This window comes from Chlorocebus sabaeus, chromosome 13 (genome assembly GCF_047675955.1).
Source record: "Chlorocebus sabaeus isolate Y175 chromosome 13, mChlSab1.0.hap1, whole genome shotgun sequence".
NCBI classification, from domain to species: domain Eukaryota; kingdom Metazoa; phylum Chordata; class Mammalia; order Primates; family Cercopithecidae; genus Chlorocebus; species Chlorocebus sabaeus.
This window is the reverse complement of record NC_132916.1, coordinates 60814876-60826947: the sequence shown is the minus strand read 5'-3', so window position 1 is coordinate 60826947 and position 12072 is coordinate 60814876.

The window sequence follows — 12072 nt, the reverse complement described above, 5'->3', positions numbered from 1 at the left end:
TTTTTTTTTTAGAGACAAAGTCTCGCTCTGTCGCCCCAGGCGGGAGTACAGTGGCACAATCATAGCTCACCGCAGCCTCCCAAGTAGCCGGGACCACAGGGGTGCACCACCACACTGGCAGACTTTTTTTATTTTTGTAGAGAGAGGAATCTCCCTGCGTTGCCCAGACTGGTCTCAAACTCCTGGCTCAAGAGATCCTCCTGCCTCGGCCTCCTAAAGTCTCAGGATTACAGGCGTGATTCACCACGTCTGGCCTAAGATTGTATATTTTAACAGTTGTCACAGCTGATTCCTGGAATCAGGCCTCTCACCTGCTGTCATCATGTGTGTGTGAAGCTTCAGCTAGGACTAATTTGTTGAGGTGACATATGAACTCCTCACCTGCCATTTTCTCTTAATCTGCGTGTAGATGACCAGTGTCGGCTTCTTAGCTGTGTTTTGTCACACAGCAGCACTTCTAGTTCTAAAACATCAGCATCGCTATCTTAAGAGGGAACCAGGAAACGGTTTTCTTCATCACTTACATGCAGTGACCTCGCATCCCTGTTTGCTTAGAACAGTCCCCCATTATGCCAGCTCTCCTGCAACAAGTATTGATAGCATCCCCTTTTATTCTTCAAAGGGTCTCTGTTTGGATTATACCAGGCTGCTGGAACCCCCCTCCTGATGCTAGCTGTCCCCGCCTCCCGGGGGCTGTCTGTCTCCTATGCACCCTCCGATTTGTTTCCATCTCTAGTCAGCAGATCACTGACCAGACCATGGCGAACTTTGTGCCCAAGACTTAAAAGAACCACCAGACCGTGAGAGCCATTTATAGCCTCACTAAGCACCAGTACAGAACTGCCTGCACACTGAAGTAGCTTCATGCCTTCTCTCCCTCTTCTTAAAATCACATACACATCGATATTGCTCTTCATGTGAAATTTTCAAGCCCAGTTGTTTCCTTGTCAAAGACAGTGCATGCTTGTTTATGTAAAGCCTAAGCACCTTATACTGATGGCTTCTCTCTGTGTCATAATCGTTTGACTGTGAAATATAATTCTCTGTAATCTTGCAGCTCAGACAGGTTCTCAGTCGGTGCCCTCATCCTCTCCTGATAATGACATCATCACTCCCCCTCCAGATGGAAGTGACAAAGCTTGTCATGACAAAACAAACAGGCTTTGCTGGCAGAGGCTTTTGTACGTGGGTGTGTGTATCCTCTGAGTCTTTGGCTCTCATGGCTGATGAAATCGGCCAGTCTGACATCCTGGAAAGAACATTAAAATTAAAACATCACAGGCAACATGTTGAGTATTTTAAAAAATACGTGAAGGCAAGAAAGCCAGGAAAACAAGATCCTTATTCATGCTTCTTGAGCCTGAGGAATCCAGATGTTTAATTATATAACATTTTCTTCCAATTCAAGATACAAGCTCTACTGGTAAAACTGAGCTCTGCCAAAGAATATGATTTTTCCTTCTGTTCCTTATCCCCATTTAATTTTTCTGTGAATCAAAATGTGACAAGAACCATTTAAGTAATCAGAGAGTCAATAATATAATGAATAATAACTACCATTTGTTAAGGACCTACCCTGCGCCAGACTCGGGAACTTTGTATGAATCATTTTGAGTCCTTACAGCCGATGGTAGAGTTAAGTATCATTATTCCTATGTATGTTAGAGATGAAGAAATTGAGAACTGGAAGTAATTAAGGTGGGTTAGTGCCAGTGCTGGGATTTAAATCCATGTCTCCAAATCCTGGGCTTTGGGCTTATTTTTGTAGAGACAAGAGTCTCTACAAAAGACCCGGGCTCTAAAGCCTGCGTTCCGTCTACCAAGCACAGTGGAAGGAGGGTTACACAGGTACGCTCCATAGCTCATCCTCACTATTTGTGCTTGACGTTTTAGGAATGGGTTGGAAAGAGAATGTAAAAAAAAAAAAAAAAAAAGAAAAAGAAAAGAAAAATGATTTGGATACCAAGGGAGACGTACACTCCCGCACTCACCTCAGCCCTGAGATCGCTTAATGAATAAAGCCAGCACAGAAAATCAGCAGGCACGGGCTATAAATATTAACTTTGTTCCTCATTTTGTTCTCCCATGCTGTTCCCATGGAGACATAGCTCCTCCATGTATCTGGAATTCAGGCTGCCCAAGGGACATGACCGAGAGCTGCGAGAGAGGCCCAGTGGAGAGACAAGCGCTGTGTAAAGCCTCCAAGCCCTGTGCCAGCGGACTCCCTCCTCTTCCTTCTCACTCTCTTTTTCCCTTTCCCATTTTCATTAGAACTGGACCATCAGCTGGATTCTGTAATGAGATATACACGCAAAAAACTACTTCTCCATTTGCAAACATTTTCAAGGTGAGAAAGAAACCTCTATAGGGACCAGCCATTTGTAGGCAGGGGGCAGCAGCCATGGCTCTCAGCAAGGCGGTTCTCTCAGGGCCAGGACACATTTCTAATCTGGCAGACATCACTGATACCCACGGGGTCTAATTAGGCCTTCCACACCCATGCTTGGCACTTTCTTAATTAAAACATTTATGCTGCTATTTTAACATTGAGATATATTCGATTTCCCATAAGCAATAGGGATTTCTGAAAAACAGAAATCGTCTTCAAATGAAACACTGATCCTGTGTGCCCCCACATGCTGCCTCGCATTCTACCCCAAATGGGGGTTACTAATTTGGCCAGTCTGGCACTATTTTATTCCTTATTTCTAAAGATAGATATTGGAAAAAATGTTTTAAACTTAGGTAAAAAAAAAAAAAACGTGGGCTGTCTCTCAAAAGGTCAATACTCAGAGTAGAAAAAACTTCCAATAGAAAATGCAATGGCTGTGCTACTTGGGAGGCTGAGGCGGGAGGATCACTTAATCCCAGGAGTTCCAGGCCAGCCTGGGCAATATAGTAAGATTCCATCTCTACAACATTTTTTTTTTAATTAGCCAAGCATGGTGGTGCACACCTGTGGTCCCAGCTACTTGGGAGGCTGAGGCAGGAGGATCACTAGAGTCCAGAGGTTGAGGTTCCAGTGAGCTGTGTTGGTTCCAGCCTGGGTGACAGAGCGAGACCTTATCTCAAAAAATTAATTAATTAATTAATTAGCTAACTAACTAATTAATTAATTAAAGGGAATATATTTAGGATATTCTCTTCTAATACATTAAAGTGCCTGGCACAAAATAACCAAAAAAACTTGGCTCTCCTTCCCTCAGGGACAGTAACTTAACTTCTATGAGAAAGTTCCACCAACTTCATAATTTGATATTGCAGCTCCACGGGCTTGGAAGTCTCCTCACCACAAGCTGACTGAGCGATTCTGTGGAAAAGCTGGCACACGCTGTTCACTGTGAAGCTCTCTCCCTCCGCCAGATACTGCCTTCCGGCCTCTCTCTGAGCCCTAATCCTATTCAAGGCCAACAGAAAACGGGTTTAAACAAAACACAGCCAGCAGAGACATCCTAACCTTCATTTTAACACTGGACATTTTCTGAACATAACCTATAATCTTTGTTAAGTACTATATGCCCTCGACATGGCTCCTCTGACACTGAGACTTATCCTCTCTGGAAATGTATAACAAAGGGTAGAATGAGAAAGCGAATATAAATGGACTAAGTCTGCTATCCAAGCTTTCAACCTAAATGAAAATCAATCAAGCCTCCGCAGTTACATCAGGCAACACTGGCTATGTTGAATCATGTGCTATGTAAACATGGATTTTTTCAAAGACCAGAGCTGTACTATCCAGAGGTCACATAATACTTTTTTTTTTTCTTTCTTGAGACAGGGTCTTGCTCTGTATCCCAGCCTGGAGTGCAGTGGCATAATCTCAGCTCACTGTAGCCTCAACCTCTTGGTTTCAATATGGGTTTTGCCTCATTGCCCAGGCTAGTCTTGAACTCCTGGCCTCAAGGGATCCACCCATTTTAGCCTCCCAAAGTACTGGGATTACAGGTGTGAGCCACCATGCCAGCCCTGTAAGACTTTTAAATAAATGCAGTAGTGTAGTTAGAGTCATTAAGAGGATCTCAAAGTACCAAAAGCCAATCCAGTACGGGCTCTAACAGTTCTCAGCAGTTCGGTAATGTGGCTTGTTAGCTGTAGTATATTTTGCTTTCTGAGGGTTATTTCAAATGAAGAATCTGTGTCCTTTATTCCTGCAACCATGTCATCATCATCATATGCGCTTCCTTCTTTTCTCTCCTCTTTCTTGTACTTCCTGTCTTTCTCTTCCTCCTCCTCCTCCTTTTCCTCATCTACCTCAATTTTATTTTTTTATTTGTTTAGAGACTTGGTCTCACTCTGTCACTCAGGCTGGAGTGCAGTGGTGTGATCATGGCTTCTTTGCAGCCTGGAACTCCTGGGCTCAAACGACCTCCCTGCCCCAGCCTCCCAAGTAGCTAAAGCTACAGGCCCATGCCACCATGCCTGGCTAGTTTTTTAATTTTTATTTTTGTAGAGACGGCGGGCAGTGGGGGCAGCAGTGGGGGTTGGGGTTAGGAAAGATGTCTTTCCATCTTGTCCAGCCTGGTCTCCCAATACCTGGCCTCAAGCTAGCTTCCTGCCTTGGCCTCCCAAAGCACTGGGATTATAGCTTGAGCCAATGCCCCTGGCCTTTAGATTGCATTAAACTCTTTTATACCATGTAGTTAGTACCTATTAGTTGTAGTTTGTGGCATTGTACCATTTGCCCACTATTTATCCCTCCCTTTTTATACCCTCTCATAAATTAATACCTTGTTCAGACTTTCTGCAAGTTAATTAAAAACAATAGCTTACATTACTATAAATGTTAAATCTTATTTCAGAACGCAAAAGGCTTGCTGCATGGCATCTAGCACAAGTCAAAACATTTTCAGACTTTACTGCAAAAGCAATTTTTAAAAATCCAAAAAGAAAGTGAACCTCTTATGGAGCGATTAAGACACAATACATTTCACCTCAAAAGAAAACGCAAGCTTTTGTTCACTAAGGACTTCAACATAAGGTTTAAAAACTTCAAATGTTTTGACAGTCAGGGAATGATTTTATTAGGACGTGAAAAGCTTTTTCTTTTAATTCTCAGTGGTGATTATCACTGCATCTGGAACCAGTCACACAGATCCAAGTGAGGCTAAAGCTGGAATCAAACTGGCAGAGATAAGCACCCAATAGGTTGCTGAAGCAGTAAGACTGCTGCTGCCACTATGTCGTGATTAAGAGGATCTGGAGTTCTGACTGCACCACTTAATAGGCTCTCTGCTAACTTCTCTGTTCCTTAATTCTCATTTGAAAAATGAGTATAGTAATAGTACCAACCTTCTAGTGTGAATAAGGACTAAGCGAGATAAGATGTGGAAAACACAATAGTTCTTGAAATAAATATTAGCTATTATTATTGTTGTTATTGCTACTCCTCTTACTATTATTAGAACAACAAAAGGAAGACTGAAGCTGTTATGCTCTGCCTGGGGACATAGTATTTGAATTTGTGGGAGTGTTTTTGCAAGGATCATTAGCTTGGGTAAAGAGTGCATACCTAATTGTCTTGCCTAGGATTTTATTGTATCTATTTATTTATTTATTTTTTAGGGACTGGGTCTCACTCTGTTGCGCAGGCTAGAATGCAGTGGCTATTCACAGGCATGGTCGTAGCACATTGCAGCCTCAGACTCCTGGCCTCAAGCGATCCTCCTGCTTTGGTCTCCCAAGTAGCTGGGACTACAGGTGCATGCCACTGTGCCCGGCTTTGCCTAGAATTTTAAAAGACAAAGTAATTTTTACCTTTTTATACTGTGACATGGAACACAAATGCAGAAACATAGGTAAAATAGAAATTACAGTTTTGTTTTTAAGTTACCACCTGAATTAAGATAATGTAGATTTTAAACCTACATTAACATGGGTATTAACCCATGTTAATACCTCCTATGTCAGAGACAATTTCACTAGAACCTCGAAAAGCCTTCACATGCCCTTTCCAAAACACAAATTCCTGCCTTCTTAAAAGTTACCACTATTCTTTTTTTTTGAAGACAGAGTTTCACTCTTGTTACCCAGGCTGGAGTGCAATGGTGTGATCTTGGCTCACCGCAACCTCTGCCTCCCAGGTTCAAGTCATTCTCCTGCCTCAGCCTCCCGAGTAGCTGGGATTACAGGCATGTGCCACCATGCCCGGCTAATTTTGTATTTTTAGTAGAGATGGGTTTTCTCCATGTTCGTCAGGCTGGTCTCAAACTCCTGACCTCAGATGATCCACCCACCTTGACCTCCCAAAGTGCTGGGATTACAGGCGAGAGCCACCGTGCCCGGCCATTACCACTATTCTTATTTGTACTCTTTAAGCCTTTAACATCAGTGTGCATGCCTAGACGCTATGCTTTGTATAGCAAGTGTAAATGGAATTGTACAGTATGTATATTTTGTGTCTGGTTTCTTTTGAACAATATTACATTTTAAAATTTCATATTTATTTGTGATGCTCTATTGTATCCCACAGTATGAATATTCCACAGTGGAGCTGGGGTGTAGTGGCAGGCAGATCACTTGAACTTAGGAGTTCAAGACAAGCCTGGGCATCATGGCAAAACCCCATCTCTACTAAAAATAGAAAAATCAGCTTGGTTGTGGTGGCATGTGCCTGTAGTTCCAGCTACTTGGGGAGCAGAGGCGGGAGATCGCTTAAACCCAGGAGGTCGAGGCTGCAGTGAGCCGAGATCACACCACTGTACTCCAGCTAGGGTGACAAAATGAGACCCTGTCTCAAAAAGAAAAAAAAAAAAAAGTACATATTATTTCTGCTTTTAATGGATATTGTGTTGTTTCCAGTTTGGGATTATTGAAAATATTGCTGCTATATACATTCTTGAACACATGTATTTGTGTACACTTACACACACATCTATATAGTTATTAGAGAGACTGGATCTCGCTCTGTTACCCAGATTGGAGTGCAGTGATATGATCATAGCTCACTGCAGCCTTGAACTCCTGGGCTCAAGTGATCCTCCTGCCTTAGTAAGAAAGTGATCCTACACTTTCTTAGTACCAGCGTGTGCTACCATGCTGGCCAATTTTCTTTATTTTTTGTAGTAATGATGTCTCGCCATGCTGCCCAAGTTGGTCTCAAGCTCCTGATTTCAAGTGATCCTCTAGCCTTGGCCCCCCAAAACACTGGAATTACAAGTGTGAGCCACTGGGCCCAGTCAACTTACACATATCTTATATCCTGGGAGTGGAACTGTTTGACGACAAGAAAACAAATGTTCAAACTCAGTTGACAATGCCAAGGCATTTTCTAAGATAAATTTACCAATTTATATTCTAACCAGCAGTGATGAGACATCCACATTCCCATCCCGGTCTTATTAAACTTTTTAATTTTGGCCATTTCAGTGGGTATAGAGTGGTATCTCATTGCATTTCCTTGGTTACTAATGAGATGCAGCACTTTTTCAATTTTTAATTGGCCATTTGGATATTCATGTCTCTTGCTAATTTTTCTTGGTTTTCTCCCCACTTTTTTTTTTTTTTTGATATGTAACACATGGCCTTTAAAATCTGGCCTTCCAACTTAGATTTCTTTCTTTTCTTTTCTTTTCTTTTTTTCTTTTGAGATGGGGTCTTACTCTGTTGCTCATTCTAGAGTGCAGTAATGTGATCATGACTCACTGCAGCCTCGACTTCCTGGGCTCAAACAATCTTTCCACCTCAGCTTTCTGAATAGCTGGGACTACATGCATGTGCCAGCATGCCTGGCTATTTAAAAAAAAAAATTATTTTGTAGATATAGGGTCTTGTTATATCTTCCAGGCTGACCTTCAACTCCCAGTCTCAAGTGATCCTCCTGCCTCAACCTCCCAAAGTGCTGTGATTACATATATAAGCCACTGCACCTGCCAACTTAGATTTCATATAAACAAAGTTACTCTGCTTTTCTGTCCTATCCAATAGTGTTGCAACCAACAAATCCCTTTCACAGCTTTTCACTAGGTACTTAAAACAGGATTCCTCTTTAGATATAAGTGGGGGGAAAAACACACACACACACACACACACACAATTCAAGCTGGGCGCAGTGGCTCACACCTGTAATCCCAACACTTTGGGAGGCAGAGGCAGGTGGATCACCTGAGGTCGGGAGTTCGAGACCAGTCTAGCCAACATGGTGAAACCTGTCTCTACTAAAAATACAAAAAATTAGCCAGGTGTGGTGGCAGGCGCCTGTAATCCCAGCTACTCAGGAAGCTGAGGCAGGAGAAGTGCTTGAACCTGGGAGGCAGAGGTTGCAGTGAGCTGAGATCATGCCAATGCAATCCAGCCTCGGTGACAAGAGCGAGACTCCATCTCAAACAACAACAACAACAACAACAACAACAACAAAAACTCCTCAATTCATGCCCAGGAAAAAATGTTAACCCCCAAAGTTCAAATTCTCGTCAAGTTTCAGCAGATTTTCAACACTAGAAACCGATGACTTTGCATTTCTGTAGAAGTTTCAGTGTTGACCAAGACACAGGTTTCTCATTAAACTTTAATAGTTCTCAAAATTCTGTGGCAGATGTTTTTGCCAAGTTGTTTCCAGTTATTTACTATTTTGAGACGGGGTCTTGCTCTGTCACCCAGGATGGAGTGCAGTGGCACAGTAATGGCTCACTGCAGCTTTGACTTCCCTGGGCTCAAGCGATTCTCCTGCCTCGGCCTCCCGAGGAGCTGGGACTACAAGTGTGTGCTACCATACCTGACTAATTTTTGTGTGTGTGTTTTATGTAGAGATGGGGTCTAGCTATGTTGCCTGGGATGGTTTTAAATTCCTGGGCTCAAGTGATCCGCCTGCCTTGGCTTCCCAAAATGCTGGGATTACAGGTGTTAGCCACCATGCCCAACCTAAGTTGTTTCTATTTAAAAGGACTGATTTTAAAAACTAGTAACTTAAAACTGACACACATACAAACACGCACACACAAACACACTGTGTGGTGTGTGGTCTACAAAACAGTCTCCTTTCCTTCTGAAGGTCTTATGGTGCATTTTTATCATTAACCAGTCTTTTACTATCAAGCTTAAATGGCCTACTGAGACAAACAGTTCTGAGGCCATTCTCCCACCACTGATTAAGACTGGGGGCAGGTATAAGGGATACTATTCATTTAGCCTGTTGAGCTTTCTGGGCAGACTTAGTGACTTTGCCAGCTCTGGCAGGCTTCTTGTGCACTGCTTTGATGATACCCACAGCAACTGTGTGTTTCACTTCATGAACAGCAAAACAACTCGGAGAAGAAGTCAGAGAAGCTCTCAGCACACGTGAGCCTGTTAGGAACCACATCAATGGTGGCAGCATTAGCTGAGTTCAAGAATTTGGGGCCATCTGCCAGCTTCTTCCTGGAACAGCAATCAGTCTCCTTTAAGCTCAGCAAACCTGAGATCGCGCCACGGCACTCCAGCCTGGGTGACGGAGCAAGACTCTGTCTCAAAGAAAAAAAAAAAAATGGTGTTTACTGTAGATTTTTGTAAATAGCCTTTATCAGATAAAGGAAATTCTTTTCTAGTACCAGTCTCCTAAGAGTTTCTATGATGAATTGATGGTGTATTATTCTAAGAGCCTGGAAGACACAGGCCTTGAACTCATAAAGATCTATGAAAATAAAACAGAGGTCTGTGTAAGTATGTGAAAGAAGGTACCTTTTTAGTTTGTCCTTAGTTGAAAATGGAATAGACTATAGATCACAAAATATCTATTCTTTTTTTTAGAGACAGGGTCTCACGCTGTTGCCTAGGCTGGAGTGCAGTGGTGCAATCATAGCTCACTGCAACCTTAACCTCCTGGGCTGTAGCTAGGACTACCAGTGTGCACCACTGCACCCAGCTTATCTGTAAATGTTTTGTAGAGGCGGGGTCTTGCTATGCTGCCCAGGTTCAAAAATACCTATTTAAACTGAACAAGTTGAGCAAAAGAGACTCTAGGTACCAGTTATCTGTTTTCCTATTATAAAAGTGACATTAAAAAGAACATAGTGTTTTTTAAAGCCTTCAAGCTACAATATCTTGATAGGATTCTGATTGTTTTTGTCCTGATACTAATTTCTAGTAATGAGAATGGTTAAAGGAAATTAGAAAGCTAACCATAGCAAACAACAACACTACCATGTCTCCAAATCTCCAGAAGGTGGAGGCAGTGAGCCACTGAGAGTTCAGACCAAGGGGTTTTTCTGCTTTCAAAGGCCAGTAACCAAGCTGAATCGTGCGGAGAAGTTGGCCTATCTAGCCATTTTATCCTCTTTCAATTATTTAATGTGTAGCAGTCCCAGGCAGAAATAGTCCTTCCTAAAGCAGTGGAAGGGTGCTTCTTCCCTGGTTTTGATCTCACTGGTCTACAATGCTTGGATAGGGCCACTCAATCCATGTAAATATAAAAATATCTGCCAGGCACGGTAGCTTACACCTGTAATCCCAGCACTTTGGGAGGCTGAGGCCAGCGGATCACGACGTCAGGAGTTTTAGACCAGCCTGGCAACATCGTGAAACCCCGTCTCTACTAAAAATACAAAAATTAGCCGGGTGTGGTGGTGCACGCCTGTAGTCCCAGCTACTCAGGAGGCTGAGGCAGAAGAATCACTTGAACCTGGGAGGCGGAGGTTGCAGCCAGCCAAGATCGTGCCACTGCACTCCAACCTGGGCGACAAAGTGAGACTCCATCTCCAAAATAAATAAATAAATAAATAGATAAATAAAAATATCTGGAAGGGCTCTTCACTTTGGACGAATGGCAACAGGATTCATTTGAAACAATTAACCTCACACCATTGAGTGAATGAGTAAACACGTAAGTGCACTGGTATACAATTGCTTCAGTCTGCTCAGGCTGCCATTACAGAATGCTATGGACTGGGTGGTATAAATAATAGAAATTTATTTTCTCACAGTTCTGGAAGCTGGGAAGGCCAAGATCAAGGTGCCAACTGATTCAGTTCCTGATGAGGGCTCTCTTCCGGACTTGCAGATTGCCCCCTTCTCACTGTGTGCTCACATGTCAGAGAGTGAAAGAGAGCAAGCTCTCCGTGTTGCTTCTTATAAGGATACCAATCCCATCATTAGTGTCACACCCTCATGACCCCACCTAACCCTAATTACCTCTCAAAGGCCCCATCTCAAAATACCCTCACATCAGGGTTTGGGGTTTCAACTTATGAATTTGGAGAGGGGAGCATAAGTGTTCAGTCTGTAAAACAACATCCAACTGCAAAGATGTATAGTGGGTTGCTCAGGAAGGAGCTGGCAAAGCTCTTAGCTGTAATCAAGAGAATTGATGTATTTCTAGTCCTGTGGGGATTCTTTTCTTCCCTGATTCTATGCTGTGCGTCTGAGCCTTTTTCTGTCCTCTGCCATCTGTCCTGAACCTGGAGAATTCCTTTATCAAGTTTCTTATCCCTTATAACAAAAAGTTTTTAATCTTCTGTCTCCCTACTCTCAGATATCACTTTAAAGTAGAATTTTAATCACACTATGGCTAAGTGGGTTTACTTATTCCAGAAACTTTGCAAAATCCAAACCACCTACTTTTCTTGGTCAATAACTTTTATAGCTTTTGTTATGGCTCGTTTTTCACTGGATATCGAAGTTCACATAATCGTAATCCTTGGTCATGACTTTTTTTTTTTTTTCCAGATGGAGTCTCACTGTATGGCCTAGGCTGGAGTGCAGTGATATGATCTCAGCTTCACTGCAACCTCTGCCTCCTAGGTTCAAGTGATTCTCCTGCCTCAGTCTCCCAAGTAGCTAGGATTACAGTTGGGTGCCACCACCCTCAGCTAATTTTTGTATTTTTAGTAGAGATGGGAGTTTCACCATGTTGGCCAGGCTGGTCTCGAACTCCTGGCCTCAATTGATCTGCTTGCCTCGGCCTCCCAAAGTGCTGGAATTGCAGGTGTGAGCCACTGCACCCGGCCAACTCACTTTTATCATTGGCTTATGAATGTCCATTTCTTCCCCTCTCTCTCTCCTCATCTTTGTATTATTATATAATAAGCAACTATGAATCCATCTCTCATTACAAACACTACGAGTTTGACAGTATCTTACATTTACTCATGTTCTTTCTTC